We start from the raw sequence: 16,581 nt of genomic DNA, 5'->3' as shown, positions 1-16,581 counted from the left end.
TTTAATGGCTGTACCAAACACTGGAGATAACGCTTGTATTTTTTTCAGTGGGATTTTTGTGGCCCACATTACGCCTTGTGTAGTCAGTGGGTGTATGAGTCGGGATTCAATGTCCACCCAGAGAGGTGCCATATTGCCTGCGTTTACCAAAACTAGTTGGGAAAGTCTAGCGGCTTTAAAATATGTCATGAGCATGGGAAGTTTTAAACCTCCTCTATCTTTTGTTCTTGTTAGTGTGGAGTACTTAATCCTGGCTTTCTTATTGGACCATATAAATTTGTGTATCTTCTTTTGTAGATCTAATAGGTGAGAGGGTCTAATCGCGATAGGGAGGACTCTAAAGAGGTATAGGAGTCTCTGGAAGAGGGTCATTTTTACTGAGTGGACTTTTCCAATTAAAGATAAAGGCAGTTTCGACCAAGAATCCAGATCAGACGAGAGCTTTCTATATAATGCCGGATAATTAACATCGTATAGATGGTTAGGATTTAGAGCTAAATTTATCCCAAGATATTTTATATATTTGCCTTGATATTGTAAACCCAGGGAGTCTGCTAGATTCTGAGCTGTCCTATGTGACATACGAGATATCATAATTTCTGATTTATCTTTATTGAGCTGGAACCCCGAAAAGACAGAAAAGTCCTGGATAACCTTAAACAAGTTCGGAATGGAGGTATGTGGGGAAGGTTTCCAATCACACTATTACTTTACAGGTGAGTCAGAGGAGCAGACACCACACTGCAAGTTATAAGATTACGATTACAGTGATCTACCAATAGGGTCATATATGTAAGGTCATATATGTAGCGTGGATCGGAGGGGTTGGCCCTAGAGCTGCGCAGCTGCACTCGCGGCAATTCGGACTGCGCAGCCGCGGCCAGCTCCGGCGGCCATATTAGGAGCGGCATGAGAGCCCAACCCGACCTGTGGGGTCGCGATCGGCACGGGGGGGCGCTTTCAGGAAGGGGACCCGGCGGAACTGCACGAAGGGCACGGACGGCGTCCTCCGTGCATTTAAACATCTTGCAGGTACTTCATTTTTTAATGATTTTGGCCTCGTAAGTCCTTTAACTACTAGCCGACCACGTCACGCCGATGGGCCTAACGGCGATTGGCGTAATGTCCTGGGGCTCTGTTTTGCAAGAGATCACGCGCAGGGTGGCCGGAGTGGAGCAATTGCCGCTCGGGGGACTGTTAGACGTTGAACCCGCCATCTAATTACACATACAGCGCTGCTATCTGCAGCAGCGTTGTACTGGGGACAGCCGTGTGACACAGCTGTCCCCTCCTGAGGCACAGAGGTGGTCGGCTTTCATAGGCTGGAGCCTATGACAGCTGATCACGGGGATTGGATGGTGGTGGTGGGGGGGGGGGGGGGAGGAGGGTTACAGTAGTAAGCTTTATTAAAAAAACATACAAACATGCAAATAAACAAACAAACATGGGGGGGGGGGTGATCAGGCCCCACCAACAGAGAGTTCTGTTGGTGGGGTGAAAAGGGGGGGGGGGATCACTTGTGTTCTGTGTCGAGTGGCCCTGCTGCTTGGCCTTTAAGCTGAAGTGGCCAATTTAATGAAAAATGGCCTGGTCTTTAGGGGGGTTTAACACTGCAGTCCTCAAGTAGTTAAAATTACGTTTCAGCATTTAACAATTGAAAAAGTACCAAAAGTAGTAGTAAAAGTACGATCAAAATGATTTTGTTTATTTTCTTGCTTGCTGGGAGTTTAAAAGGCATTTCATTGAAAAGGTGTGATAGTATTTCCTAGGAGAAAACTCCCCTACTTGTCCCCTACGTTTTCTCCGAGGAGATAATTTTTCATCTTCAATTTAAAATAACTTTGCAGCTTCATATTATTGAGAAAGTGCCAAAAAGTAGATGGAAAAACTACAGTCAAGATTTATTTTGATTATTTTCTTGCTTGCTGGTGGTTTAAACGGCATTTTATTGGGTGACAATGCTAGGTGGGCCAGTACAGACAAGTGTCAGCTGTGTAGCAATGCATTCTGTTGCTATGCGGGGGGGGGGGGGGTTAGGGACAACAGAGTGGTGTGTGCGTGAAGTTACATTGCAGGTGGGGGATGTTGTCTTCAAAGACGTTGGCCACCCGTTGGTGCATGTAGTGTCAGTTTCCAACACTTAGGCCTGGTGCTCACAGAGCGGTTTTTGTAGCGTTTTCCAAACCGCTTCCGCCTGTGAAAACGCTTGGCTAATGTATTTCAATGGGCTGGTGCACACCAGCGGTTTGAGGTTTTTAGCAAACCGCAAACGTGGGTCCTGCAGCACTTTTGCAGTTTGCAGAAGCGTTTCTGCCTCAATGTAAAGTATAGGAAAAGCTCAAACTGCTCTGAAAAACGCCAGATCAGAGCTGTTTTCCAGGCGTTTTTGTTACATTAGCTGTTCAGTAATAGCTTCACTGTAACAATATATGTAATCTGCTACACAAAAACGCTCCAAAAAACGCTAGGCATGTTTATAAAACGTCTCTAAACATGCCTAGAATCGCTCTGAAATCTGCCCCAAAAACCACTATCGTTTTGAGGATCTGCTAGCGGTTTTGGTGTGCACTGGGCCTTATACCCCACAATTGCAGCTATTTACATTGGCGCCTATGGCAGCACCCAAACTATCTATTTGTAGCTGCAGTTTAGAGTTAGGGTTAGGAATTGGTTTGGGGACGTCAGTTAGCGTTAGGCATAGGCTAAAGGGGTCCTTTAGAGTTAAGGTGCGTACACACATGCGACTATAGTCGTTTGTAACGATCGTTCCCCGATCTTTACCAACGACGATCGTTACAAAAAACGAACCAACGACTATTAAGGCAAACGACGAACGAGGCAAATCGCTACAAAACAAAGTTCTGTCTTGGCGGATTTTTACCACCGACGATCGTTAGCAAAAGTGGTACATCGTTGGAAACTATCGTTCGTACCAGGCTGGACATGCGTATTTCACTTTTTCTCCAAGGAACTTTACAATTTTATGCGCAGGCGCATTAAGTGCTTTTACGTGGTGTAACGTTCGTTCTAACGATGTGATCGTTACACACTTTTTACAACTAACTTTACTTCGGTCGTTCTTTCGTCAATTAAAAGTTCGTTCGTCGTCCTCAACGAACGATCGTTGTCGCATGTGTGTACGTAGCATAAGGCATACATTTGGGAGTTGTTTAGTGTTAAACATTGGATAGGAGGTTGTTTAAAGTTTGGCATAGGTTAATGGGGTCGTTTAGGGTTAGGCATAAGTTAGGGGGTTATTTAGGGTTAAGCTGGGTTTCCACTTGTGCGAAAACGGGCCGATTTCCCGCCCACGAATTCGGATAGGATTTGACAGCCCATAGAAGTTAACTCAGAGCATCCGGATTCATGGGCAGGGAAAAATCTGATGGCATGCAGCATAATCTCGCATATCTTGTCAGAATCCCATAGCCGTGCATAGCGTGGCTAGAGGGATTCGGCTGCGAGATGCTTGACAGCTGTGTCAGCATCGCTTCTCGCAAGACGCATGCCGAGCACAGTGGAAATGTAATATTCACAACAATTACAGCACCCTGATACTGCGCTCATATGCTGAGTCAGATGTTATATAGGTCACCTCTAAAAAAATGTTTTATATAAAAGATAATGAATCAAACATTCATCAAACATTCATATTACATGTGCTAAATTCTAAGTAAAAAAACACAATAGCAGGCAGTAACCACATGTATAATGTCCTTGCTCATATAATAATTATCATGTAGGAGCGCTCTTCCTAGATGCGTGCAACCATCAAAATAAAGTTCTTCAGTAAAAATGGTTAAGCGCTCTTCTCTGCCTGTTCCTTCTTAGACACAGCAAATATGTCATATAATGAAAAAGCCCCCCCTTCGGGGAGAGACTCACCAGACTTCTAGGCCTCCAAGGCCAATGCTCGCATTCGGGGTATTGGCCACCCCGCAGCCTCTCTGGCAGTCCTCTCTTGGCTATTCCCAGTCTGTGTAAGCAAAAAGCGGATTCCACATCGCGTAAAAGCGTACCAGTTTATTTTTAAAAAATTTAAAAACAGATCAGTGGTGTATAACCACTCATTGGGTCAGAAAACTTCATCAAAAATGAAAAAAACACAGCCAGCCCCTTGTTTTACAAGCTACCTGATTCCAGGTACAGGGGTATGCAGAGATGAGATGCACTAAGCTGGTGACAAGGCGCACGCCTCTGTCATTTAGCGTCCCTCTCCGCAATAACTTACTGGCTAGTGCTCTAAAAGATACCGAGCCTGCTGCACACAGACAATCCCGCCGCGTCCAGCGAGCGTCGTGCGCTGTGACGTCACTCCGTGGCTCCGCCCAACGTTTCGTTGCCCTAGCAACTCCTCAGGGGCAGGAGCCCCTGAGGAGTTGCTAGGGCAACGAAACGTTGGGCGGAGCCACGGAGTGACGTCACAGCGCACGACGCTCGCTGGACGCGGCGGGATTGTCTGTGTGCAGCAGGCTCGGTATCTTTTAGAGCACTAGCCAGTAAGTTATTGCGGAGAGGGACGCTAAATGACAGAGGCGTGCGCCTTGTCACCAGCTTAGTGCATCTCATCTCTGCATACCCCTGTACCTGGAATCAGGTAGCTTGTAAAACAAGGGGCTGGCTGTGTTTTTTTCATTTTTGATGAAGTTTTCTGACCCAATGAGTGGTTATACACCACTGATCTGTTTTTAAATTTTTTAAAAATAAACTGGTACGCTTTTACGCGATGTGGAATCCGCTTTTTGCTTACACAGACTGGGAATAGCCAAGAGAGGACTGCCAGAGAGGCTGCGGGGTGGCCAATACCCCGAATGCGAGCATTGGCCTTGGAGGCCTAGAAGTCTGGTGAGTCTCTCCCCGAAGGGGGGGCTTTTTCATTATATGACATATTTGCTGTGTCTAAGAAGGAACAGGCAGAGAAGAGCGCTTAACCATTTTTACTGAAGAACAGTGGAAATGTACCCTTTGGCCTGGTGCACACCAAAAACCGCTAGCAGATCCGCAAAATGCTAGCAGATTTTGAAACGCTTTTTCTTATTTTTCTGTAGTGTTTCAGCTAGCATTTTGCAGTTTTGTGAAGCGTCTTTGGTGTAGTAGATTTCATGTATTGTTACAGTAAAGCTGTTACTGAACAGCTACTGTAACAAAAAACGCCTGGCAAACCGCTCTGAAGTGCCGTTTTTCAGAGCGGTTTGCGTTTTTCCTATACTTACCATTGAGGCAGAAACGCCTCCGCAATCCAAAATCTGCAGCAGCCCGGGAGTATGTGTTTCTGCAAAAAGCCTCCCGCTCTGGTGTGCACCAGCCCATTGAAATACATTACCCAAGCGTATCCGCAGCCGCAAGCAGATTGCAAAACGCAGCCGAACCGCTCTGGTGTGCACTAGGCCTTAGGCATTGATTGCCCCCTGTTAGGGTCAGGTATAGGTGGTGGGGTAGAGTCGGTTTAGGTTAGGTACCAGTTGAGGGTTTTTTTTAGGGTTAGGCTTCCATAGAGGGATGGTTCAATTGAGAATGAGGTCAGGTTAGGGGATAGTAAAATATTGTTAAAAATTACTGATATTCAACTAGTGGCTGTTTCCATGTATGCCTATGTTTTGGGTCGTTATCATTTTAGTATACCTATTCACATCCCATCTTCTCTGTTATGGCTGAGGGAAGGTGATTCTCATCCAAGATTTTATAGTACATGGTCCAATGCATTAACCCCTCAATGTGATAAAGTTATCCTGTACCCCTAGCAGAAAAACAGCACAAAAGCAAAATGTTTCCACCGTCTTCACAGCCAGGAGTTAGGAAGATGGATAGCAGCACAGAGGCGAGAGATGGTGATATGGATGGTGGCTGGATAGTGTAATGGTTAGGGCCCATTTCCACTTGTGCGGTGCGAATTAGTCGCTGAAAACGCAAAAACGAATTCGCACGCGGATGTGAATTTTACCGTGAATTCGCGGGCGTTTTCGCATATGTTAATGAGTATGCGAATTTAACCATGTCAGTGCCTGTGTGCTTTTACATTGATTTTATGCGAAAACGCCCGCGAATTTGCAGTAAAATTTGCGGCGGTGTGCAAATGCTTCGCCGTGCTGATTTTTTCCTCACAGAAAAACGCTCAGAAATCCTGACAAGTGGAAACAGTCCCATCCACTTGTATTGTCTATGCAAATCTGCATGCAGGAAACGCATGCAGATTCGCTTTAGTGGAAACGGGCCCTCAGGGCTCTGCCTCTGACGTAGGAGACCTGGGAATCTCAGCTCTTCCTATTCAATAAGCCAGCACCTATTCAGTAAGGAGTTATTTTGGCAAGACTTCCTAACACTGCTACTAGCTCTAGTGGCTACCACGCAAGCGCTTGGAGTCCGACAGGAGAAAAACACTATACAAAAAAGGAATTAAACGTGCGTTAACGTTCTCTGCTGTGTATTGTGCACCTGTACACTTTGAGATGGTTTTGATTCTTTCAAAACTAATCTCACTCACCCTATTATTTAGACCTGTTTCCGAACCCTGTCCTCAAAGCTCACCAACAGTACATGTTTTTATATTCACAGGTGGGGTGCCTCAGCAGTGCTGGTTATATTGCTCTTTGCATTTTACATGTCTTCTTGGGCAGGCTGGATCTTGCTGGCTCTGCAAGATTTCCCTCCATTACGACAGTATGCTACCAGTGGTGTTATTAGCGACTGGTGTCCCAATGGCATTCAGATTGAATGAGTTTTTCATTTAGACAAAACAAGTTTCTCCACTAGTTATTGGCTGATCCCTCACCTTTCTCATGATCATCCTCATCTCATGAGGCAAGATCTTGTATGGAGCTCTTGACCGAGGACGATTGATGGTCATTTTATGCTTCTTCCATTTCTGAATAATCGCACCAACTAAGTGTGCCTTGCATTTGCCTTCCACATAGCCTATGGTCTCCCTGAAACGTTTGTCCTACTTCCAGTTGTCACTCTTAAGGCCCATACACACATCGGATTTTTCCGAACGACGGGTCGTTTGAACGTCGGGCGTGTGTACAGACTGTCGTTCGGGTGATAAGACTGGTCTTGAGCGATCCACCGGGCGGATCGCTCAAAATCAGTCTTATCACCCGAACGACAGTCTGTACACACGCCCGATTTGGCGTGCGGACGACTGAACGACTGGACGTTCAAACGACCCGTCATTCGGAAAAATCTGACTTGTGTATGGGCCTTTACAGAGCTGGTTTGCAAACAATGCAATAAATTTGGTTGGTTGCTGTGAGCAACAAACTTCACACTTTCAGTGTATGAGGCCCTGGGATGCAATTTATTGATCTTGACGAGAAAAGCTGTTCTAGGTGACTTGAAGACCAATGCCCACTAACTATGTCACCAGTATTACATTATTAAAGATGATAATTATTAGAGATAATAATAAACAAGAGTAACTTCATGTCCAAAGAAGGTTTAAAGGGACTCCAAGCAGTGCTTGTGGGTATGCCTTTAAGCATACCCACAACTAATTAATTATATCCTCACACCTACTGGCATGATGTTTGTAATTATATCCCCCTGGGTTCCTTGTATTTCATTGCATTGCACAGTGGGAGACATGGCAGCGCTTTCAAACAACCTCATACCTGAATGGTTTAACTGCAATGGTGAGCAGAGCTCCAGAAACTGGACTAAATTACACACCCAGCATACACTGCAGGCAAAGAGAGGGAGGGGGAATTAGTGATTAAGCTGCATCAGTGGGCAGAGCTCCAGAAACTGGACTATATTACACACCCTGCATCACTATAGACCAAGGGGGGGTGTTAGCTTCAGTGATAATTAGTGCACAAATTATGACCTAATAGACTTCCCCACGGCGGTGACGTACCCCCTTGGGGAAGACCTACCTCTAACCTAGCAATAAAAACATAATTCCTCGTGCTGCTATTCATAAATGGTATACACATTTCATAAGACAAGCAAAACAGACAAATGATAAGCGCTCAAGGATGCACCTGAATTGTGAGCCATCAGCGGCAATGCAGAGCCCCCTAGGGCTGAATACATGCCTCTAATGCAAAACAGATGCAAAATTATGTGCTAACTCTAATCTAAAAATTTATGAATAGCAGCACGAGGAATTATGTTTTTATTGCTAGGTTAGAGGTAGGTCTTCCCTAAGGGGGTACGTCACCGCCGTGGGGAAGTCTATTAGGTCATAATTTGTGCACTAATTATCACTGAAGCTAACACCCCCCCTTGGTCTATAGTGATGCAGGGTGTGTAATATAGTCCAGTTTCTGGAGCTCTGCCCACTGATGCAGCTTAATCACTAATTCCCCCTCCCTCTCTTTGCCTGCAGTGTATGCTGGGTGTGTAATTTAGTCCAGTTTCTGGAGCTCTGCTCACCATTGCAGTTAAACCATTCAGGTATGAGGTTGTTTGAAAGCGCTGCCATGTCTCCCACTGTGCAAAATTAAATGTAAGTATACTAGTGGCTAGCTGCCTTCACTGTTTTAAATTCACTCTAAAATTTTTAGATTAGAGTTAGCACATAATTTTGCATCTGTTTTGCATTAGAGGCATGTATTCAGCCCTAGGGGGCTCTGCATTGCCGCTGATGGCTCACAATTCAGGTGCATCCTTGAGCGCTTATCATTTGTCTGTTTTGCTTGTCATTTCATTGCATTGCACTGAATGGAGCTGCCGGCACTGGGGAAAGTGTCATCCTGCATAATACAATGCTGAATGAGGAATCCAAGATGCCGGCCGCAATTTCAATTTTCGCGATGATTGAAAATAGGGAAAGCTAAAAGGCGTAGCATGGCGGTTTATATATCTATGGAAAGAGGAGAAAGAGAGCTTCAAAATGGTATGCACCTTTCCATAGTTACTGCACTGCTCGGAGTCCCTTTAAGCCCCATTTTATGGGAGTAAAACAACTTGTCTTGTGCAAGTAAACCATTGACCCAAATCACATGAACTTTACCAGCTGATTCAGTTGCTAACTTAAAGTGTACCTAAGATGGTGATTGAAAGAAAAAATATACATACCTGGGACTTCCTCCAGCCCCCTTCGACCAGATTGCACCCTCATCATCCTCAGTCGCCACCTAATTCGACCGCAACTGGCCCCAGTAAGTCGTCCAGTCCGGGCCAATCGTCGCAGGTGCAGTCCAGCCACACGCGTTCCCTTGTTGCGTTCTGTACCTGCGCAGTAGTACTGCGTATTCACAGAGCGCTCCTGGCTACCGGAGCAGGCGCGAAGCCAGGACACGCATTCACAGTTGGCCCCTGGACCAGAGGACTTTCCGGGGGCCAATTGCTGAAGAACCGGGAGGCGACTGAGGACTACGAGGGAGCGATCAGGCTGGATGGGAGCTGGAGGAAGCCTTAGGTGTGTATATTTTTGCTTTCAATCACCATGAATGAATGAAAGAATGTAAAAAATGTTAATTACCCATTAATTCATATACAGTGGAACCTTGGTTTGCGAGCATAATCCGTTCTGAAACATGCTTGTAATTCAAAGCACTCTTACTGTATATCAAAGGAAATTTCCCCATAAAAACTAATGGAAACCCAGATGATTCGTTCCTCAATCCAAAAACAGTTTTAGTAAAATAGTAATAAATAAAATGTAAACAAGACTTTCACTATAACTAACGGCTTCATTGCCATATTTTGGCTCTCCCCAACCTTTTTTTGTGTGTGGCTTCAACAAGGAACTTATCCAATGACAGTTACTTTTGAGGATTTCATGGAAATGTGAACTTGCACAGTCTCTACACTCAGATTAAGTACAATTAAGTACAATACTGCAGCGCCAAAGGGAGAAGAATTATCAGTTGTGATGACGTGACGCATGTATACTTTTTTTTTGCTTGTATATCAAGAAGTTGCCTGTATATCAAGTTATAATTTCACATACATTTTTGCTTGTATTGCAAAGCGCTCTTAAGGCTACTTTCCCACCAGGACGTTGCATTTTAGGGGATGTTATGGTCGCATATCGTGCCCCTAACGCAATGCCTGGTGGTGTTGGATGTGGACGTCAGACTGAGCCGCATTGTGCAGCTCACTCTGGTGTCCGTGATGCCGTGATGAGTACTCTTGGACGCATGCGGCATCACGTGGTCCCGCCAGACAATCGCCGCACAGAACGGCCGCTCCAGGAAGTAAACACTGCACGTCACACCGTGCAGTGAATATTAATTAGCCATGTGGCTGGTTGAGGAGGAGGAGGGGAGACCTCCTCCTCCAACACTACTGAGCATGTGCAAATAGTCTAACGCGGCTTAGCCGCGCATAAAGTACTGCATGGAGTACGTTCTCTTGACGTGCAGCGTTACAATGTAACGCAACGTGGGCACTGTGAACAGCCCATTGATTTTTCATTACTGTGCGGTGGGCTGCATTACAGGCTGCTCTAATGTGCCCCTGTAATGTCCCACTGTGAAAGCAGGCTTAAACAAGTTACTATCAATCCAAAACTATGTCCAGGAACCATGCGCGCTACCGCGCGCTCCCGCGGCCGATCGCGCGCGTGCACGTGCGCTCCCGGCCCGCGGTTTGTTAGCCAGACAATCAGTGAATCGGGCTATGGTGCCCGATCACGGATTCCTCTCCCCCGCTGAAAAAGCGACAGCTTCTCTCGGAAGCTGCGCCTTTTCTGGCTGTTACCTCCCCCATGCGTCGTTCTAAGCGTGTGTTACGCTTAGAGTGACATCATGTAAACAAACTCATGGCCGCCATCTTGTGGCCAAAAAGTAATACTACAACTAAAAGTAAAAAAAAATGAAAATCAACACACATTTACATTATAAACCTATTGTTTACCTCCCACCCTCCCAAAACTACCCAAATACAATGTTTAATATAAAAAAAAACCAACATTACAATAAAAAAACAAAAAACATGTAAATATTTACCTAAGGGTCTAAACTTTTTAAATATCAATGTAAAGATGAAATATTTCTATACTTTTTTTTATTTTAAACTTGTAAATAGTGATATATGCAAAACGGAAAAAATGCACCTTTATTTCCGAATAAAATATTGTCGCCATACATTATGATAGGGACATAATTTTAATGGTGTAATAACCGGGACATATGGGCAAATACAATACGTGAGTTTTAATTATGGAGGCATGTATTATTTTAAAACTATAATGGCTGAAAACTGAGAAATAATCAATTTTTTCCGTTTTTTTTCTTATTCTTCCTGTTAAAATGCATTTACAGTAAAGTGGCTCTTAGCAAAATGTACCCCCCAAAGAAAGCCTAATTGGTGGCGGATAAAACAAGATATAGATCAGTTCATTGTGATAAGTAGTGATAAAGTTATAGGCTAATGAATGGGAGGTGAACATTTCTCAAGTGAAAACAACGGAACGCGAATGGGTTAAAGCGGTATAAAACCCTGACATAATATTAAATAACAACATGTTTTCCTACTATTTATATGCCATACGGTTATCATATTTGATTTTGTGCATAAGTATTATTATTCATTTAGAAATTATACGTTCCAAAAGTACACTTTTTATTCTCTGAGAGCTGACTTTGCATTTTGTTTATAACTGCTTTATTCATGTTCTAACATAAGCAGAAATGCTTTCTGATTGTCTGACTTTGTTCAGCAGAGCCTGCAGTGTCAGAGAAGTGTTTTACTTTCCTCACTTTAACATTATCTGCACTTCGGATGCGTCCAGCTTTGCTGGCAGGGAACTTCTAAGTCCTGTGTGTAACCCTTTGAATGCTGTTCTAGTAAAAACAATGCTGGTTGTATATAATATGCTGTAAATAATCTATTAGAGCAAAGAAGAAATACTGGGTTTCATTTCGCTTTAAATATTATAAACATTTCTGATAATTCAATCACAGAGTTTAGATTTGATGTTCACCTGTTTTTGCTTTACTTGCATGCTATGTTTGTACTGAACATTTTGTATTTTATTTGAATATAACTGAAACGAATGTACTATCTTGACTTTCTTCACAGAGGTGTAGCATCTTCCTTTCATTATTTATTTTTTATTTCTCAGGAATCATTGTGGGAAAAAACAGACTGACATGGCTGCATGGTTACAAGCTAGATTCTTCAGCAATCTCTTGATTTCTCAGAGTGCATACAGCACTGCATGGAGTAACTGATCCAACTCTACTCGTGTTCTGGCTTTATAGCCAAAGGGACTACAATACCTAAATAAATCCTAAAAACCCATCTTGCATCAATTTATGGCTGAAAATACCACAATGTTTACAAAATTCATGGAATGTGATTTGTGCTATTAGGTTAATATGCGGATCTTGTTTTCAAAACAGGAACACTTACACATTTCATCTTTTTACAGTAGATCCTGTTTTATATTCCAAACATCAATTAAGAACAAACGCCTAGTTTGTGTTCTGATAACATTTGTAGTATATAAAATTTCAGAAAGGGAACATTTGGACTGAGGAACAAGAAGTTTCTGCCAGAATTGAAGGCGAACTCTGAATTCAAGTACTAACAAAAAACAGAGAAGAAACACTTTGAAAGTTTGTTGCTGGGACCTTAATCATTTTCATAATCTCCATTTTTCTTCCATAATTGTTTGCAGTTGGAAAGTTGTATTTCACTTGGAATGGTCATTAATCAATGTCTTCTGAGTGCAACAATTAGGTCATGGACAACAGTTAGATCCTACAAATTAAATTGGCATATTAATAATGGTGATTAAATGTTCCATTTATATAGCGTTCAGTAGTAAAAAATTTTTAAAGAACCTGAATTGTTTGGTGGTTAACACCATACTACATGGACAGCTATATGAGCGTCAATGCAGATCATGAGAGTGAAGCCCAGGAACTGAGCAAAGTATTCATTGGCCTGTTTCAATTGCCAGTGTTACAAATAAGCTTCTAGCACAGGGGTAGGGAACCTATGGCTTGGGAGCCAGATGTGGCTCTTTTGATGGCTACATCTGGCTCACATACAAATCAGTAGGGGTTGATTCACTAATCTACACTGCTCAAGCAATACAATAATACAATACAATAACATTTGTAAAGCGCTTTTCTCCCATAGGACTCAAAGCGCACAGTTGTGTCTCAGATTAATACAGGGTTGCAGGCTGGGTTGTGTTACAGAGGAGATAGTCAGATGTTCATGAATGCCAGACTAAAGAGGTAGGTTTTCAGTTTAGACTTAAAGAGACTCCGTAACAAAAATTGCATCCTGTTTTTTATCATCCTACTAGTTCCAAAAGCTATTCTAATGTGTTCTGCTTTACTGCAGCACTTTCTGCTATCACTATCTCTGTAATAAATCAATGTATCTTTACCCTGTCAGACTTGTCGGCCTGTGTCTGGAAGGCTGCCAAGTTCTTTAGTGTTGTGGTTCTGCTATGAACTCACTCTTCCAGGCCCCTTTATGCACACTGCCTGTGTATTATTTAGATTAGAGCAGCTTCTCTCTTATCTTTTACAAGCTGCATAAATCGTCCTCTGAGCTGGCTGGGCTTTCACATACTGAAGAATTACAGACAAGGGCAAAGCTGTTTGCAGGAGAAAAACAAGCAGCCTGAAACTTCAGTGCATGAGAACTGCAGGGGGGAAGAAACACACAATGATCTCTTGAGATTCAAAAGGAAGGGTGTATACAGCCTGCTTGTGTATGGATGTATTTTCTATGTGTGGACATATTGTACATCAACCTACTTCCTGTTTTGGTGGCCATTTTGTTTGTTTATAAACAAACTTTTTAAAACTGTTTTTAACCACTTTTAATGCGGCTGGGAGCGGCGAAATTGTGACAGAGGGTAATAGGAGATGTCCCCTAACGCACTGGTATGTTTACTTTTGTGCGATTTTAACAATACAGATTCTCTTTAAATGCTTCCAGGGATGGAGCTGTCCTCATTGAGTGTGGCAGGGAGTTCCAAAGTGTAGGGGCAGCATGACAAAAGGCTCTATCTCCAAAGGTTTTGAGGTGGACTCTGGGGGTGACCATGGTGTTGCGTCCTTTTGATCTAAGATTGTGGGGGGTGTGATGCAGTTGCAACAAGTCCTTCAGGTATCCAAGGCCCAGATTGTGCAGCACAGCTTAGTGTGGCAGCGCAAATAAAATTTTCAAAGTAGGCATGCTACTGCTGTAGCGTGCACTACTAACTTACTTGTGCTCCCCTCCAAAAGACGTGTCTGACACTTCCGCTGCCTGGAGGATCAACTATATACACATTTCCATGGCAACAGGGTTGTGAACCCTCTGCTGCGCAAGCGCACTGTCCCAGTTTGAAACATATTGTATGGCTCTCACGGAATTATATTTTAAATAATGTGGCATTTATGGCTCTCCCAGCCAAAAAGGTTCATGACCCCTGCTCTAGCAAGTGAACTATCAACCTGCATTGCACAAAGCTTAATTGCTAATTTGATTAAATGAATGTGTGCGATGCCTGTGGATATCCTAACTTACCTCGGATTTTGAATAATCAGTCCAAGCATTAGGAAGTTCCTTTTAGGTCGGTGAACCTGTATGTAAGCCATTTCTGTTGCTTTTGATGAGTGTTCATCAGCAACAAGGACCATTTATCACCTAGTAATTTACCATCCCTACTGCAATTACTTTAAGTGTTTTTGTTTATTTGATTTTAAGATTTGTGTTAAAAATAGAACAAAATCATTTGCCCCTTTTATTGACCCCTCATCCACCATGCAGGTTAGTGTTGCCAGGAAAACTGAGCCACTCAATGTAGCGCTTCACCACCTGAACAATACCAGCCTACATAGTCCGTGCTCCATGACATAATGGTACTCCACAAGAGGAGGGCAGACATCTTTCCATGCCCTGCAAAGAACCCGTGTTTATTTCACAGACAAGAAGAAAATCCTTAAAGCGGATCCGAGATGAAAAACTAACTATAACAAGCAGCTTGTTTATATATCTTATCTAAAGTGTAGATAGTTTACAGAGCAAATCTGGCTGCATACAGCTTCAACAGTTTATGATGCTTTATATCTGTGATACAAGGAGAGAGGTCATGTTCTGTTTGTCACATTGTCACAGGTAATCTGCAACTGCATCTCCACCCCTCAGCCTGTGAAAAATTCTCTCCCCCCTCCCCTCTGCCTCTGAAATCTCTGGCTAGTAACCTCCTCCTCCTGCTCAGACTGAGCTCCCATAAGCCCTTGCTACATGGGTCTGAGTGCCTTGGCGTTTTGGAGAAGCTGTGGGCGTGGCTTGTTTAGTTTATAGGGAATTAGAGTATTAAGACAAAGAAAAAAATATTTGGCTTGAGGAATGCCCTATAAACTATATGTAAGAAACATAATTATGCAATGAATAAAAGTTAATCTCGGATCCACTTTATGTCCCACTCTGTAATTCTCTTTCATGTCTCACTCAGTAACTAAAGACTCCCCCCCCCCCCCCCCCATGACCATCTGTTCTACTGCATTACTAATCATGGAAACCTATAAAGCACATCTTTATATCTGCTGTTGTGATTCCCCTCTGGTGCATTGAAAATTATTTTTGAGGAGGATTCTCATTAGTCACCACCACCTGTCTGCCGCATCCGCCCGCCATGTGCACGCGCACACACGCCCACCTGGCCAGCCCCCTGGCTGTCCTGCTCCCGTCCGAGCAACGGCTGTCCCTGTGGCACATGCGCAGTAGCGCAGGGACACACACACACGGACATGGGGTGCAGAGACATGGGGGTTTTCTTAGGTAGGATGCTCTGAGAGATATTTCTTTTTGGACACCTCCACCTTTCTTCATCACCCTTCTCTTTGAACACTATTAACAACCTGGACATCAGCGGAGCCCTGGCAAAACCATCTCTGAGTCTCCTTTTGGGGTTTCCTATTGGTCTGTTTCACTAGTTAATGAGAATCCTTCCTGCTGAGGATTCTAAATTGCCAGATTATTTCACCTATTACAATCCTCCTCACAAAGCAACACATGGATCGCTAGCCTCTATGTTACATGTGTACAATGCTTTAATTTAACATTTTATGTAATAAAAAAAACATAAATGTCTATTATTAATCCATACTCTTCTCTATTTCTTGAATTTATCTATCAACCAATTTCTTTTTAGTGAATCCTTTATCCATAAGTCAAAGGGAGCACTGTGTCACCTGCCCACGATTAATTAAGGAACTGGAATTGGGGAGAAAAGGATGGACTGGTGAATTTACAGTGGCTTGCAAAAGTATTCGGCCCCCTTGAAGTTTTCCACATTTTGTCATATTACTGCCACAAACATGAATCAATTTTATTGGAATTCCATGTGAAAGACCAATACAAAGTAGTGTACACGTGAGAAGTGAAACGAAAATCATACATGATTCCAAACATTTTTTAAAAATAAATAACTGCAAAGTGGGGTGTGCATAATTATTCAGCCCCCTTTGGTCTGAGTGCAGTCAGTTGCCCATAGACATTGCCTGCTGAGTGCTAATGACTAAATAGAGTGCACCTGTGTGTAATCGAATGTCAGTACAAATACAGCTGCTCTATGATGGCCTCAGAGGTTGTCTAAGAGAATATTGGGAGCAACAACACCATGAAGTCTAAAGAACACACCAGACAGGTCAGGTATAAAGTTATTGAGACATTTAA

General features: G+C 43.3%; 1 long non-coding RNA gene across 1 annotated transcript in view; it reads left to right on the top strand.

Moving 5' to 3' along the window:
• LOC137544316 (uncharacterized) overlaps positions 1 to 12,681 on the top strand; it is a 64,482-nt gene extending 51,801 nt beyond the window's left edge. The window contains exon 3 of the long non-coding RNA XR_011025815.1: positions 12,014 to 12,681. This is a non-coding gene — a long non-coding RNA (uncharacterized lncRNA). The remainder of the gene's footprint in view (positions 1 to 12,013) is intronic.
• Positions 12,682 to 16,581: the final 3,900 nt, after the last annotated feature.

The sequence above is a fragment of the Hyperolius riggenbachi genome, chromosome 2 (genome assembly GCF_040937935.1).
Source record: "Hyperolius riggenbachi isolate aHypRig1 chromosome 2, aHypRig1.pri, whole genome shotgun sequence".
Classification (NCBI taxonomy): Eukaryota; Metazoa; Chordata; class Amphibia; order Anura; family Hyperoliidae; genus Hyperolius; species Hyperolius riggenbachi.
Note: the sequence above shows the minus strand (reverse complement) of the source record. Positions and strands in the feature narration are given on the sequence as shown.